Source organism: Bos grunniens, chromosome 2, assembly GCF_055505025.1.
Source record: "Bos grunniens cultivar Pamir isolate PY7600 chromosome 2, Bosgru_T2T1.0, whole genome shotgun sequence".
Lineage (NCBI taxonomy): Eukaryota > Metazoa > Chordata > Mammalia > Artiodactyla > Bovidae > Bos > Bos grunniens.
Window position 1 is genome coordinate 73,620,417 of NC_141166.1, and position 13,452 is coordinate 73,633,868.

A 13,452-nucleotide genomic window follows, 5' to 3' on the forward strand; every position below is an offset into this window, starting at 1 on the left:
TGCTAAGCACTTTAGGTATATTTTATTTCATCTTCAAAATAACCTCAAGAAACGCCATTTATTATGTTCGTAGATAAAGAAATTGAATTCAGATGGTTAAGTGGCCTGCTCAAGGTCACAAAAACCAGGCTGAAATTTATACTGCTTCATGTAACCCGTTCCCCAAAGTTGGAAATTGAGACTCAAGGCATTGATTCAAGCAGCCTGTACCTATAGATGGTTGAGTCCCTAATCTTCCCCCACTGGGTTTCACTGCTGGAGGAAGGTCCCTGGTCCTGAGTGGCCTGGACTGCACCTCTCTGGAGGATGCACTGTCACATCAGTATGTGCATACTTGCCCCTGACCTTGCTAGATTATTATTTGTGGCCGCAAAGTGTCTCCCTTGCTCCCTTTTCCCTTTGGGCTGCGGAATTGAAGGGTTGGTAGAAGTCCTCTCCGACAGGGTTGGGAGTTTGCAGACGGCCCCTGAGAGGCTGGGGCGTTCCGAATTGGCTGAGCGCTCCGCGGGGAGGGCGGGGAGTTTGCCGAACGTCCCTGGCCGGAATCCCTGCCTTAGAGAGCTGCGAGCTCAGAAGCTGGAAGGAAGTTGGAGGGGTCCGTAAGGGAGGGAAGGAAGAAATTGCAGACAGACCCCCCGCCCTGGTCGGCTGAGCCCTGGAGGAACGTCTCTGCAGTGTCCAGGCCGACTGTGGACGCGCCGTGCGCGGCCCCGCCAGGGCTGAGAGTTTGCAGACTGTCCCTGCCGCGGCCCGCTCAGCGGCGGCCCTGCGGCTCCCGCGGCTGCCGCGGCGGCCCCGGGCGCGATCCAGCCCAGGTAGCCGCGCCGCAGGCTCGGGGCGCCGCGACCCCGTGCCCCGCCGCGCCTTGGGCTCCCCTGGAGACAGCGGCTGGCAGGCACTCCCGGCTGCTGCTACCGCTCAAACAAGGAGGTGAGAGCCAGTGGGTCGGGGCGATCGCGTCGAAGCTCTCCATCTCCGCGGGGAGATGAACGTAGAAGGGACCGCTGAGGGCGCGGGGAGCTGGGCGCGGGGGTGGGGGAAGAGTCTGCACCGTGGGTTGCCCGTCTGGGGTCTTCCGCCCTCCGCTACCCGGCCGCCTGCCTGGGTGCCCTGGCCGGGTTGAGAGACCCGGGAGTGCGGCCGGGGATACGCCTTGAGGCGCCCACCTGCCCGGGGCAACCGCTTCCCAGGGGAGACTGCAGGGCTCCATGGCCCTTGGGAAGTGGGGGTTGTGGGCTTTTCAAGGGACTGTCCGGAGAAGGCTTTAGTTGCGCGGACTGGAGGCGAGCAGCCAGGGATGGTAGATGGGCGCTCGGACCCCGGAGGAGCTTGGTGGGGTCACGCTGAGGGTGTGGGCCGGGCTGGGGTGCCCGGGACCTGGGAGCGCAGGGCGGGCTCAGCCACCGGCCGCTGGGGAGTAAAAGAAGGAAGGCTGGCTCCTGGCCCCTGGGAAAGAGAGATGTGGGGGGCGGGTGCTCTGGTTCAGGGGGCCAGGGAAGCCTGGGGGTGCCTCCCACCCTTAAGGGACCTTCGCGGGCCGCGGATCCCGCCCGCGCGCTCTGGAGGCTGCCTGGCCGGAGAGGCTGCGGGGAGCGCAGAGCCCACACCCGCTCACACAATCCCCGAGAGCATGCTCAGTGCGGCCTTGGGAACTTCCTGCCTAGTCGCGAGCCGCCCAGGCCCCCTCCCGGCCCCCTCCCGGCCCTCGGCTGCCAAACTTGGGGGCGCGGCGCGCGTCAGTGGTCCTTTCGCCTCCTCGTCTTTGCCCGGCTCCCGGCGTTGCTCCCATCGGTCGTCCCTGCGGCTGAGAACGGGGGCGTGAATGTCGCCCCCAGCTTCCCGAGGCCAGGTCCGAGGCCGGGTGGCCAGAAGCATGGCGGTGAGGCCGCCTGATGTAAGGACCCGCTCGGGATGCGCTCGCCGCGCGCGCGGACCAGGCGCGGTGAGCAGACTGGATGGAAGGGGGTGTGTGAGCCCGGGGACGTTCGCGCGCACACACTTGCTGTCACACACAAAGCCGTGGTTTCGTAGCTGCCGCGCGGAAGAGAAAAGAGGTGGCGCTTGCATTGTCCGGCGGCGTTTGGAGCGCAGACAGGGTGCCGGGCGCTTGCGGGCTGAGGTAACCTGGCGATGCAGAGGGTTTTCAGAGATGCCCGAGTCGAGGTCTGGGGCCCGGTACTCCTGTCGCTGACTGCCAGGCCCGGCCCAGGGCGGACACCTCCCTCTGCACCCGGCCCTGACTGCCCAGTTAGGAACGGCTGGGCACTTTGGGGGCGGTGAAGTTTGGGAGGGGAAGGCTGAGGTTTGTGCGGGGTTCCCCAGGGAATGACAGTACTGCACCTGTAAACAACTCGGATCCGAGTGTTAGAGGTGGAATCTCATTCTAAAGAGGGGCGGGTGGGAAGCCGGTGCGCCCCGCCTCCGTTCATTGCCAGGACCTGAGCGACTCCGTGGGTTTTTATTCCGAGAGACACACCCACCGCCCCCCACCTCCCCCCTCCACCCGTCCCCCAGTTTAGCTACCTACATCCTGATCCTTAACTCGGATTAGAAGTTCTTCGATTTTGATTGGAGAAAATCACCAAAATGTTTTTCACGGACGGGTAAACCATAACAGGTGTTTCTTAATAAATGAACTTTTATTCCTCCCGCCTACCTCCCCCTCCCCCCCCCCCCCCCCCACACACACACACACACAGCACAGATTCTTTTTGCTCTTATTGTTCAGGGCTGAGATAGGAAACCCTCACATTTGGTTAGCTCTGTTAGGATTACAGCAAAGCTCCGCTTTCTAGACTTTTTAGTTTCTTCAGTTACTAACTCGAAATCCGTGTAGTCAACTTGAAGTAGAGAGACCCTGAGAAGAGGTGATGGCATTGGCAGAAGAGGGTGACCTTTTGCCTCTTTTAGGGACCGGGGGGGAGGGGAGAAGAAGGACCCTGCTCTGCCGGACCCCTGAATGGCAGACCTGGGTTTCTGGATAGAGGTTTGGTCTTTACATTTTTTCATCCCCTCCTTGGTTCCAGCCCACCTTCTCGAGTCTGGGATACTTGTGACTGGAGTCAGTGGGAAAGGAGTCTACTGTACCAGTTTGGGACTTTGCAGGGTTCGAGCCTACACTAGCGGCTGCAGGTTGGTTTGAAGGTGCCTGCAGTGACAGGCAGGTGGGCTGGGTGGCTGTGCTCAGATCTGCTAGTGGCATCTGTGTTCCAGCAGCTCAAGCGTCTCTGAATTGCCTCAGGTGTGCACATCTCAAGTGCTTTGTGTTTGGAATTGTGAATATAGTACTCATATATATATATATATTCACACATCCGTACATGCATTTTTATAAAGAAGCATGTACACATGTATGTGCATATGCAGTGTTCTCTGGTAGCAGCTTGGGGCTGGAAGGGACCTTAGGAAATCACAGGAATTCAAATTTGCTCCCTTCCTGTTGAGTTTTCTCAGTTTAAACATCACCAACCAGCCTTTGCCCAGTTGGCCTCCAAAAGCATTGCAGCGCCAGAATCCCCATGATCCTAGCCCAGGGAGTGCCTTTGATTCCTCTGTATGAAGTGAGCCTCTTAATACTCCTGTGGCTTTAAGTCATTGCAGAGACTTAATGCTCTAAGTCATTGCAGAGTCACTCTCAGGTTGATTTTGGCAGGGGACAGATGGTGACCACTGTCCCCTGCAGAGCTATCTGGAAACTTGCCAGGAGCATTCATCAATAAGACCTTGTTTGGGAAGTTCTTGTCCTTTTGCACTCTGGTCCTCCAGGCAGGTAGTTGCTCTGCTCCTTCCCTAGAGGCCTAAAGAGCCGAGAGGATTCTTTCTTTTCTCCTCCTCGTGTGTCTTGGCCTCCTAGCTGTAGGAGGTTGGAGTGGCTGTTGAGGGTGGTGTTCTGCACTGATGTTACCACAGGAGGTCTTGGAAAAGTTGGTACTGTGGGGGGCATGATCTCTGGGGGTTTGTTAGAGGGGATGTCAAATTTGGGGGAAGGGTTTTGGTGTCAGGTGAACTGTTAACAGACAGTTTTGGCTGAAGGAAGATGCGTGTGTTTCAGAATCTAGGTACTTTAAGAAAGAGAGAGGTAATACCTTTGAGAGAGTGCCAGGTGGGTGACAGTTGAGAGTCTTACGTGAGAAATAAATTTGGTACTCGCCAGGGCACGTTTTACTAGGCTGCCTTTAAAGTTCATAATTGCTTTGAAGTATAGAGTCACTCTTAATGGCTGGAAGATGGTTAAACTTAAAAAAATTTTTTTTTCTTTAAATCAGAGTATGGTTGATTTACAATGTTGTATCAATTTCTGCTGTATAGCAAAATGACTCAGTCATACACATATATACATTCTTTTCTATATTCTTTTCCATTATGGTTTATTCCACAATATTGAATAGATGGCTAAACTTTAAGATTTCTGTTTGAGATTGAGTTAAGGTCTCCCCAACCCCATCTTCTTAAAGCTGCCAGTCTAAGCCATGCCCCTAAACAGTCAACACTGAAAGTCTGAGCATAGCTGTAAACCTCAGTGCCAGCTGAGGGTTTTCACTGAGTGTTTATCAGGCAGCCACTTTGAGCCGGGTTTGGTGGGTGCTGGTGCTGGGTATGAAGACGTCCTCCTTCAAAATTATCTTCTCACTTTTAATGCATCTGACTTTCTCTTTCCCTGTGTTAAGGCAAACTAATAGCCCTTGGAAAGTTGCCAAGATGGGTCCCAGGAGCCTTAGTCCTGTAACAATGTTCTCAGCTAGAAGAGTTGGAACTTGATCTGTGTTTGCCCACTTTGTTTGTGTGTGCGCTCAGTCATGTTGGACTCTGCAACCCCATGGACTGTATCCCACCATGTTCCTCTATCCATGGGATTTCCTAGGCAAGAACACTGGAGTGGGTTGCCATTTCCTCATTTTTTTCATTACCATAGTTAAGTCTGTCCTTCCCTGACTTTGTCATCTCTGGAAAGCTGTACGTGTGCATGAGAAAGGTCATAGGAATCTTTTTTTCTTCAGAATCCCACAGTTCTCCTGTTTGAGCACCTACCCTTCTGGAAACAGGACAGGGGCCTTTCTGTCAGGGCCTTTGTCCAGCCTCAAAAATCTGGACAGGCAGGGGGGTTAAGCTGTTGTGGCTGGTCTTGTGGGAGCAGTTCTCCCTTTAAACGCCACCCCCCCACCACCACTGCCATGCCTGTGTTAATGCTTGCTGGACCTTGGCCCCAGCTGGGGCAGCAGCCTAGGATGGCTAAGGAGTATTGATCCCACCTTGTCGCCTATGAACTCAGCAGCCAGATGTACCCAAATACTTCCTTATCTGCAAGAGTTAAGTACTGCTGTTTGCAATTGATTTACTTTGTTTAAAAATGTCATCACTTCAAGGTTATCTGTAGAAGAATAACAGCCTCACTGATTTTGCATCCCTAGGGGTTGCGGGTAGGTGCTGGTCCTTGAAGTAAGGTGTACTGTCCTCGACTCCTGCCTAAGCCCCGCCCACTGATCCGGCCTAAGCCCCGCCCACCAAGTCCTGCTCAAGCTCCGCTCACTAGTGCTGCATTCTCAGCCCAGCGCGCTAAGTCCTAGTGTGCTGGTAAGATGCTTTTTCTTTTTTTTTTTAAAAAAAAATAATATCCCACATGGAACAGTCTTCCAGTATAATAGTTTTGGATCTCTTTCATGTCTCTGTCCACCCATGAGAGTGTGTTCTGTTGGTGATCAGCAAAGATTGTATACTTCAGTTGCGTCGCTCAGTCATATCTGACTCTTTGCGACCCCATGGACTGCAGCATGCCAGGCCTCCCTGTCCATCGCCAGCCCCCGGAGTTTACTCAAACTCATGTCCATCGAGTTGGTGATGCCATCCAACCATTTCATCCTCTGTCATCCCCTTCTCCTCCTGCCTTCAGTCGTTCCCAGCATCAGGGTCTTTTCAAATGAGTTAGTTCTTCAGATCAAGTGGCCAAAGTATTGGAGTTTCAGCTTCAGCATCAGTTCTTCCAATGAATATTTAGAACTGATTTCCTTTAGGATGGACTGGTTGGATCTCCTTGCATTCCAAGGGACTCTCAAGAGTTTTCTCCAACACCACAGTTCAAAAGCATCAATTCCTTGGCTCTCCGCTTTCTTTAATAGTCCAACTCTTACATCCATACATGACTACTGGAAAAACCATAGCTTTGACTAGGCGGACCTTTGTTGGCAAAGTAATGTCTCTGCTTTTTAATACGCTGTCTAGGTTGGTCATAACTTTTCTTCCAAGAGGTAAGTGTCTTTTAATTTCATGGCTGCAGTCACCATCTGCAGTGATTGTATATCTGGGTGGAAAAATGTCCAGAACAGGTGGGCAAGAAACTTGGAGAGATGGAGATGAAAAATGTATCTTCTATACCTGATGTGATGGCAAAGGCTTCATTTGTATCTTGTTTGCTCCTGGCTACAACACTGAGATGGAGACTATTGTTATTCCCAGTTTATACAGTAGGAAGACTGAGGTATTTGGGAGGTTATGAAAGCTGGCCAAGGTCATGCAAGCAGCTGGCTGAGGATTTGAACCTGGGTGGTCTAGGTCCAGGGTCCACATTAGCTTAGTTTTAGGCTAGCAAGCTCACCTTGTACTGGCCAGCTCCTTCTTTCCAACAAGGCCAAGAAGAGTCTTAGTCACTTGAGTTGGAAGGGACCTCAAGGAGATCCCCCGGGACCCCTTCTCTTTCTAGCTGCAGTCCTGGAGGTGTAGAGGAGCAGAAGGACCTGCTTGAAGTCTCCCTGCTTGATGACAGTGGCAAAGCCGGACCTTGGTCTCTTAGGAACAGTGATAACAACAGTGATAAAAGCAGATGTGTGCCTACTTTGTTTATAGTCATGACGCAGGAAGAGAATGTGATGGTTATTTGACATCTGTCCCTCCCACTCCCAGCACCCTGTGTGCTCACATCCAGTCTCACCCTGCAGTCTGGTGGGGAGCAGGTGCGTGTGGCCCTGTCTTTTGTGCATACCCAAATAGAAGAATCTGAGCAACTTAAGTGCCTTTATATGAGGTGTTCCCTTGCTTAGGTCACCTTATAAGTTTCACATCTTAGGGATATAGTCTGGGAAGGCTTTTACATTTTATTCTTAAATATTCATTCTCTGTCTCTGTGTCTTAGGGCTCCTGGCTGTGGTTTTTTGTTGTTTTTTTTTTTTTGGCTGTGCTGGGTCTTTGTATCATGTGGGTGTCTCTAGTTGCCCTGTGGCATGTGGGATCTTAGTATCTGGACCAGGGATCAAACACTCGTCCCCTGCATTGGAAGACGGATTCTTAACCACTGGACCACCAGGGAAGTCCCCTGCTTGGTGTTGATTTCCACCCTTTCGGGGTATGGGGTGGGCCAGAGGTAATCTGGCAGATGAGTCAGGGCTATGCCCCAACATTTCCAATGAAAGGCCTGTAAGGATGTTTCCCCAGTGTCTCTGGGATCTTAGATAGAGCTGAAGTCTCACAAAATATTCCTTTGACCACAGAGATTTTCATATTTCGTGGAATTTTTCCATCAAGTGTACCATCGAGTGCTGTTTCTCTTCATTTTATTCCTTATATTTGACTGGCCTCACATTAGGCACGTCGTTGTTCTCACCTGTTCTTGATTCTGAACTTTTGTGGTTAATAAATAGTCCCAGCTGTTCATGGCGGAGAACGCAATGGCACCCCACTCCAGTACTCTTGCCTGGAAAATCTCATGGACAGAGGAGCCTGGTGAGCTGCAGTCCATGGGGTTGCTAAGAGTCAGACACGACTGAGCGACTTCACTTTCACTTTTCACTTTCATGCATTGGAGAAGGAAATGGCAACCCACTCCAGTGTTCTTGCCTGGAGAATCCCAGGGACGGGGGAGCCTGGTGGGCTGCCGTCTATGGGGTCGCACAGAGTCAGACATGACTGAATCGACTTAGCAGCAGCAGTAGCAGCAGCTGTTCATGGAGTTTAAAGTCTAGGCCTGGGCAGGGCCCACACAGAAGAGTTAAATTCAGTTAAAACAAATATGCAAATGAAGAACACATTCATTCAGCCCATGCGACTGCTTTGGGCTTTAATTTTTACATTAGAGACTAAGTGGGGATTGAACAAACTCAAGCGTTCCGTTCAGTCCTCAAATTTCATATAATCTTGCTGCTGCTGCTATTGCTGCTGCTAAGTCGCTTCAGTAATGTCCGACTCTGTGCGACCCCATAGACAGCAACCCACCAGGCTCTCCCGTCCCTGGGACTCTCCAGGCAAGAGTACTAGAGTGGGTTGCCATTTCCTTCTCCAATGCGTGAAAGTGAAGTCACTCAGTCGAGTCCGACTCTTAGCGAACCCATGGACTGCAGCCTACCAGGCTCCTCTGCCCATGGGATTTTCCAGGCAAGAGTACTGGAGTGGGGTGCCGTTGCCTTCTCCGGCGTATAATCCTACACATGTGGCAAAGGAGGTGTAGAATAAAGAAATAAAACAGCGGTATTGAACAAAAAGAGATTGAGGAGAAGCTCAAGTTGTTTTTGCTTTTGCTGGCACACTCTTTAGTAGACAGTTGAACTGTTTACCTAAGAAGATCTAGCCCTCTACCCTCACTGTCTTTTGGGATATGTGTTTTTGTATGTTTAGAATAAAAGGTTGTGGTCCTTCTCAGCCTAAAAATAACCTGCTTCCCCTAGTGAAGCTATTTTTCCCCTCTTGGGAAGTTGAGATTCAAAGAGCAGAAGATGACCAGACTCCTGGAGTTCTCTGGTTCCCCAGCTCAGCACCCTCAAGAAAGCGGCTAAGTGTTGATACTGCCACAAGCTGGGCCAGAGTCTGTTTACGTACCTTCATTATTGCTTTCCTGTGAAATAACTATGTTGAAAGAATAGAGACTTTGACGACAATCTCCTTGAAGCTGCTTTTCCTTTTTCCTTTGGCCATCTGTTATTTTCAACTTTAATTTTTTCATATACTAGTATTTATTCTAATGAGTTTCCCTGGTAGCTCAGCTGGTAAAGAATCTGTCTGCAGTGCAGGAGACCCTGGTTCGACTCCTGGGTTGGGAAGATCCCCTGGAGAAGGGATAGGCTACACGCTCCAGTATTCTTGCCTGGAGAATGCTCATGGACAGAGGAGCCTGGAGGGCTACAGTCCATGGGGTTGCAAAGAGTCGGAAACGACTGAGCAACTCAGCACATTCCAATGAGAAATGTTCTCAATGACCAGTTCTTTCTTTCACGCATCTCGTTTAGGAAAGCACTGTCTATACCTCTTGTTAAGTACAATCTTTTTGTTTTCCTTCTTTTTTTTCCCTTAGTACTTGTGTTCGCTATACTTCTCTCACCCCATCTCCTAGAATTTTTCTCCATCTCCCTCCCCAGTAATGTTCATCATATGAGGAGTTGTTGTTGTGTAGTCTCTGAGTTGTGTCCAACTCTTTTGCAACCCCATGGACTGAGGAATCCTCAGTCTTAATTGAGATCTTTGCAAGCCTAGCTTCCAGCCCCTCTGTCCATCAGAATGGCCTACCTTCCTTAACAGAATTCTCAGCTCCAGTGGCTAAGGATGGTCAGTTTCTCCCTCCTCCCCTTCTATCATGTCTAACTGCTGTGCTTGCTAGATTTAAAGGCAACATTATGTTGGGCCTCCCTGGTGGCTCAGATGGTTAAAGAATCTGCCTGCAGTGCAGGAGACCCAAGTTCAATCCCTGGGTTGGGAAGATCCCCTGGAAAAGCAAATGGCAAACCACTCTAGTATTCCTGCCTGGGAAATCCCATGGACAGAGGAGCCTGGTGGGCTACAGTCCACAGACTCGAAAAGAGTCAGACATGACTGAGGGACTAACACTTTCACTTTCATGTGGGTACTTTTTCACTGTACTAGATAAGTACAGGACAGTGTAATTTTCTTGGGCAAATATTATCAACTTTCTTCTATATGTCCACCATTCCTTATTTCCTATTCTGATGGGAGCGCCAGAAAGGGAGAGTTTCCCGCCACCATCCTCCTCCCCCACCCCGGGTTGGTTAAAAAATTGCATCTGGCCCCAAGGGTTTCTAAGCAAGGAGCCAGGCTCTATAGGCATGACGCCCCATTGCCTCGCAGAGGGCGTGACCCCAGAGTCATGTGATCAGCTGGGCAGCACAGGTAAGCTGCTGCTCAGGCAGCGCAGGTCTCTGTGCAGTTAGCCAGCTGTCCTTGGGCAGGTCACCTCACTGCTCTGTGACTCTGGTTTCTCATCTGTTATGTGAGGCATCTTTTAGTGTCTCCTGCATCTGTGGGATTCTACTAGTCTGACTTGTTGGCTGAGCCCAGCATACTCATCTGCTGTAGACTGTTTAATCTATCAAGGGTATTCTTAAGTGTGTTCCTTTTTTTTTTTTTTCGCATGCCAGCACCACATGAGAATCTTGGTTCCTTAACTGGGGATTGAACTCTTGCTCCCTGCAATGGAAGCAGGAAGACTTAATCACCGGACTGCCAGGGAAGTTCCAAAAAGTCTCTGATTTTGAGTTCCTCTTTGGCTGTGGCTTGGAGTTCTGTTTTTTAAATCCATCATTTAAATCCATCATGTACATTTGGGTGTACACATTTTTCTCCCTCTTTATGAGCATTATTTGTGGGCTCATGAAGTCTCATAAATTGTGACTGTGTGTGTGTGTTCATGTCCACACACCACTACGGCTTGTTACCTTATTGTCATATTATCTACAAACAGAAATGAATGTGATCAGAGTTGGAACTGCATCTCTGAAACAGCCCTCAGTTAAATGAAACCTTTAGGAAGTTTCTGTGGAAGTATTTTTAAAATACGTTTTTTCTCCTAGTACATGCTTGTCAGTTATAACCAGGGATCTTTGGAGATAGTGTGGATAAGTAATGATTTTATTGTACTTCCTTGTAGACTGCAATAACGTGTTTTCCCTGATAATGAGTTGCTTATTCTGTCATACTGCCTTTTCTTTAATTGCCCTGATAACCAGAATCAGATGCAGCTTTCCTTTTTTATGCCATGCTTGGTTAGTGCTTTCTGGATTCCATAGTTTCTTTTTCCTGGTTCAGGGGCTCTGAGGGACTTTCTATTTCCTCACTGTCAGCCTCTCTATGAAGATGACAAGATTACATCATCTTTCTGTCACTGCTATAACAAATAACCACAGACTTGATGGCTTAAAGCAACATAAACTATTGATTTATTATGCTGTGGGTCAGAGGTCAACAGGGGTCTCACCGGTTAAAACCAAGGTGTGCACTCCTGGAAGCTGTAGGGGAGAATCCTTATCCTTGCCTCATTTAGCTTCTAGCAGCCACTCACATTCACAGGCTCGTGCCTCGTTCCTCCAGCATCAAAACCAGCAGTGTTGGGCTGACTCCTTGTCACTCTGCCATCAAACTGGGACCACAGCTTGGAAAGATTCCTTGACTGCAATGGCACCCCACTCCAGTACTCTTGCCTGGAAAATCCCATGGACGGAGGAGCCTGGTGGGCTGAAGTCCATGGGGTCACTAAGAGTCAGGCACCACTGAGCGACTTCACTTTCACTTTTTACTTTCATACATTGGAAAGGAAATGGCAACCCACTCCAGTGTTCTTTCCTGGAGAATCCCAGGGACAGAGGAGCCTAGTGGGCTGCCGTCTATGGGGTCACACAGTCAGACACACTGAAGCGATTTAGCAGCAGCAGCAGCAGCAGCAAGGATCTATATGATTAGATTGGGCCCACCCAGATAATCCCGGATAATCTCATTTGAAGGTCCTTAACTTCATCATACCTCTCCTGTTAGTAGCATATTCACAGGCTCCAGGGTTTAGCATGTGAACATCCTTGGGGCCATATTCCTGCCTGCCACAGTCCCCAAAACTCTTTGTAAAGAAATGACTTTTTAGTTATTATGTAAAGGAACTGTTCTTTTCTGTTAAGAAACTTTACTCCCCAGAAAATTTGCCTATCTCCTTATTCCTCATCTTTTTGAATATACTTAGCTATTCGCAAACACACAGTGTCTAAGGTTTGAGTTCTGAGATAACCAGACACTGACCTACACATGTTCTGTGTTCCAGCTCATATTATGTTAGTAGTTGCTGTGATGAGGAAACTGAGGTGCAAAGGAGACTTGCCCAGGGTCAGGTAGCCAAAAGTGGCAGAGCCAGGCTGAGAAAGTGGATCTCATTGATTCCAAAGCCTGTGTTCTTTTCACTCTGCCTTCCTGCCTTAGGAGTGATAATGGAAAACCAGAATGAGAAATGATAATGGGAAAACTAAAATAATGTAAAATCTCTCTGTTTCTGCCAAGGTGGTGACAAACAGTAATAGTGTCTGCGGCAGAGTGATTGCTCTAATGGCCCCGATTAGTGGCCTCCTTCTTTGTGTCCACACTCTTTGCCTTGTAACTTATAGTCCCCATCCCTCTCCCCTACTACTGGCCTCATGACTACTTTGGCCCCTGGGATGTTAGCTGATGCCACATAAACAGAGTTTAAGAGCCTACGCATTTCTATTGCCTTTTGCACAGCTAGGCGTGCTCACTCAGATCCCTGCCACCCCCGGGAAAGTGTGCCTGGGCTAGTCTAAGGGAGGGACTGAGAGATGCAGGGGAATGAGCCAAATTGTTTCAGTTGAGGCCTTTCTGGACTAGCTGGCTCCCAAGTGAACGACCAGATGCTCAAAGTCTCCAGAGCTTATCTTGCCAAGATCTGTCCTAGGTCATCAGAACCAGCTAGCTGATGTGTAGAGTTGCAGAAAGCGTTGATGATTATTTTAAGCCACAGAGTTCTGGGGAAGTGTGTTATGCAGCTCTTGCTAACTGATATATAGTTTATATCAGATGTTTGCAGAGCATAAGTAGTGATTTTAATGTCCTTTTGAAGACCATTTTGGACTACTTGTAACTAATTCATATTCTTTTTTCAAAATTTTGATACATTTAAAAAATATTTTTAAGATTATATGTTAGACTCAAGAACTTGCCCATTATTTCTACCCTTTTTTCTTTACTTTTTTTGGGGGGACGGGGGAACATGAAAGTCTTTAATCTCTTACCAGTTTCAGTCAGAAGCAAACTTGTGTTTTTCTTTTCAGATTCTTCTTATCGTTTCTAATATGGTGGCTTTTGACCCTCAGCCAACAGTAAGAAATACATATTTACTAAAAGCTCACATATACAGATGTGTATGTTGTTCAGTTGCTAGGTAGTGTCTGACTCTGCGACCCCATGAACTAGAGCACACCAGGCTTCCCTGTCCTTCACTAGCTCCCAGAGTTTGCTCAAACTGGTGTCCATTGAGTCAGTGATGTCATCCAACCATCTCATCCTCTGCCACCCCCTTCTTCTATTGCCTTCAGTCTTCCCCAGCATCGGGGTCTTTTACAATTAGTTGGCTCTTCACATCACATGGCCAAAGTACTGGAGCTTCAGCTTCAGCATCAGTCCTTCCAATGAATATTCAGGACTGATTTCCTTTAGGATTGATTGGTTTCATCTCCTTGCCTTCCAAGG

The 13,452-nt window shown here is 49.2% G+C and overlaps 1 protein-coding gene across 18 annotated transcripts in view; it reads left to right on the forward strand.

Annotated features, from left to right (window-relative positions):
• Window positions 1-555: 555 nt before the first annotated feature.
• The window catches only part of MGAT5 (alpha-1,6-mannosylglycoprotein 6-beta-N-acetylglucosaminyltransferase), a 397,826-nt gene continuing 384,929 nt past the window's right edge, over window positions 556-13,452 (forward strand). For 12 of the 18 annotated variants that reach the window (XM_086367712.1, XM_086367578.1, XM_086367621.1 and 9 more), the window contains exon 1: window positions 556-930. The gene's annotated coding sequence lies outside the window, so the exon portion shown is untranslated. Of the gene's footprint in view, window positions 931-1,806; window positions 1,943-5,408; window positions 5,572-13,452 lie in introns of those variants that run through there. The other 6 variants (XM_086367683.1, XM_086367741.1, XM_086367539.1 and 3 more) reach the window with 2 other exon arrangements.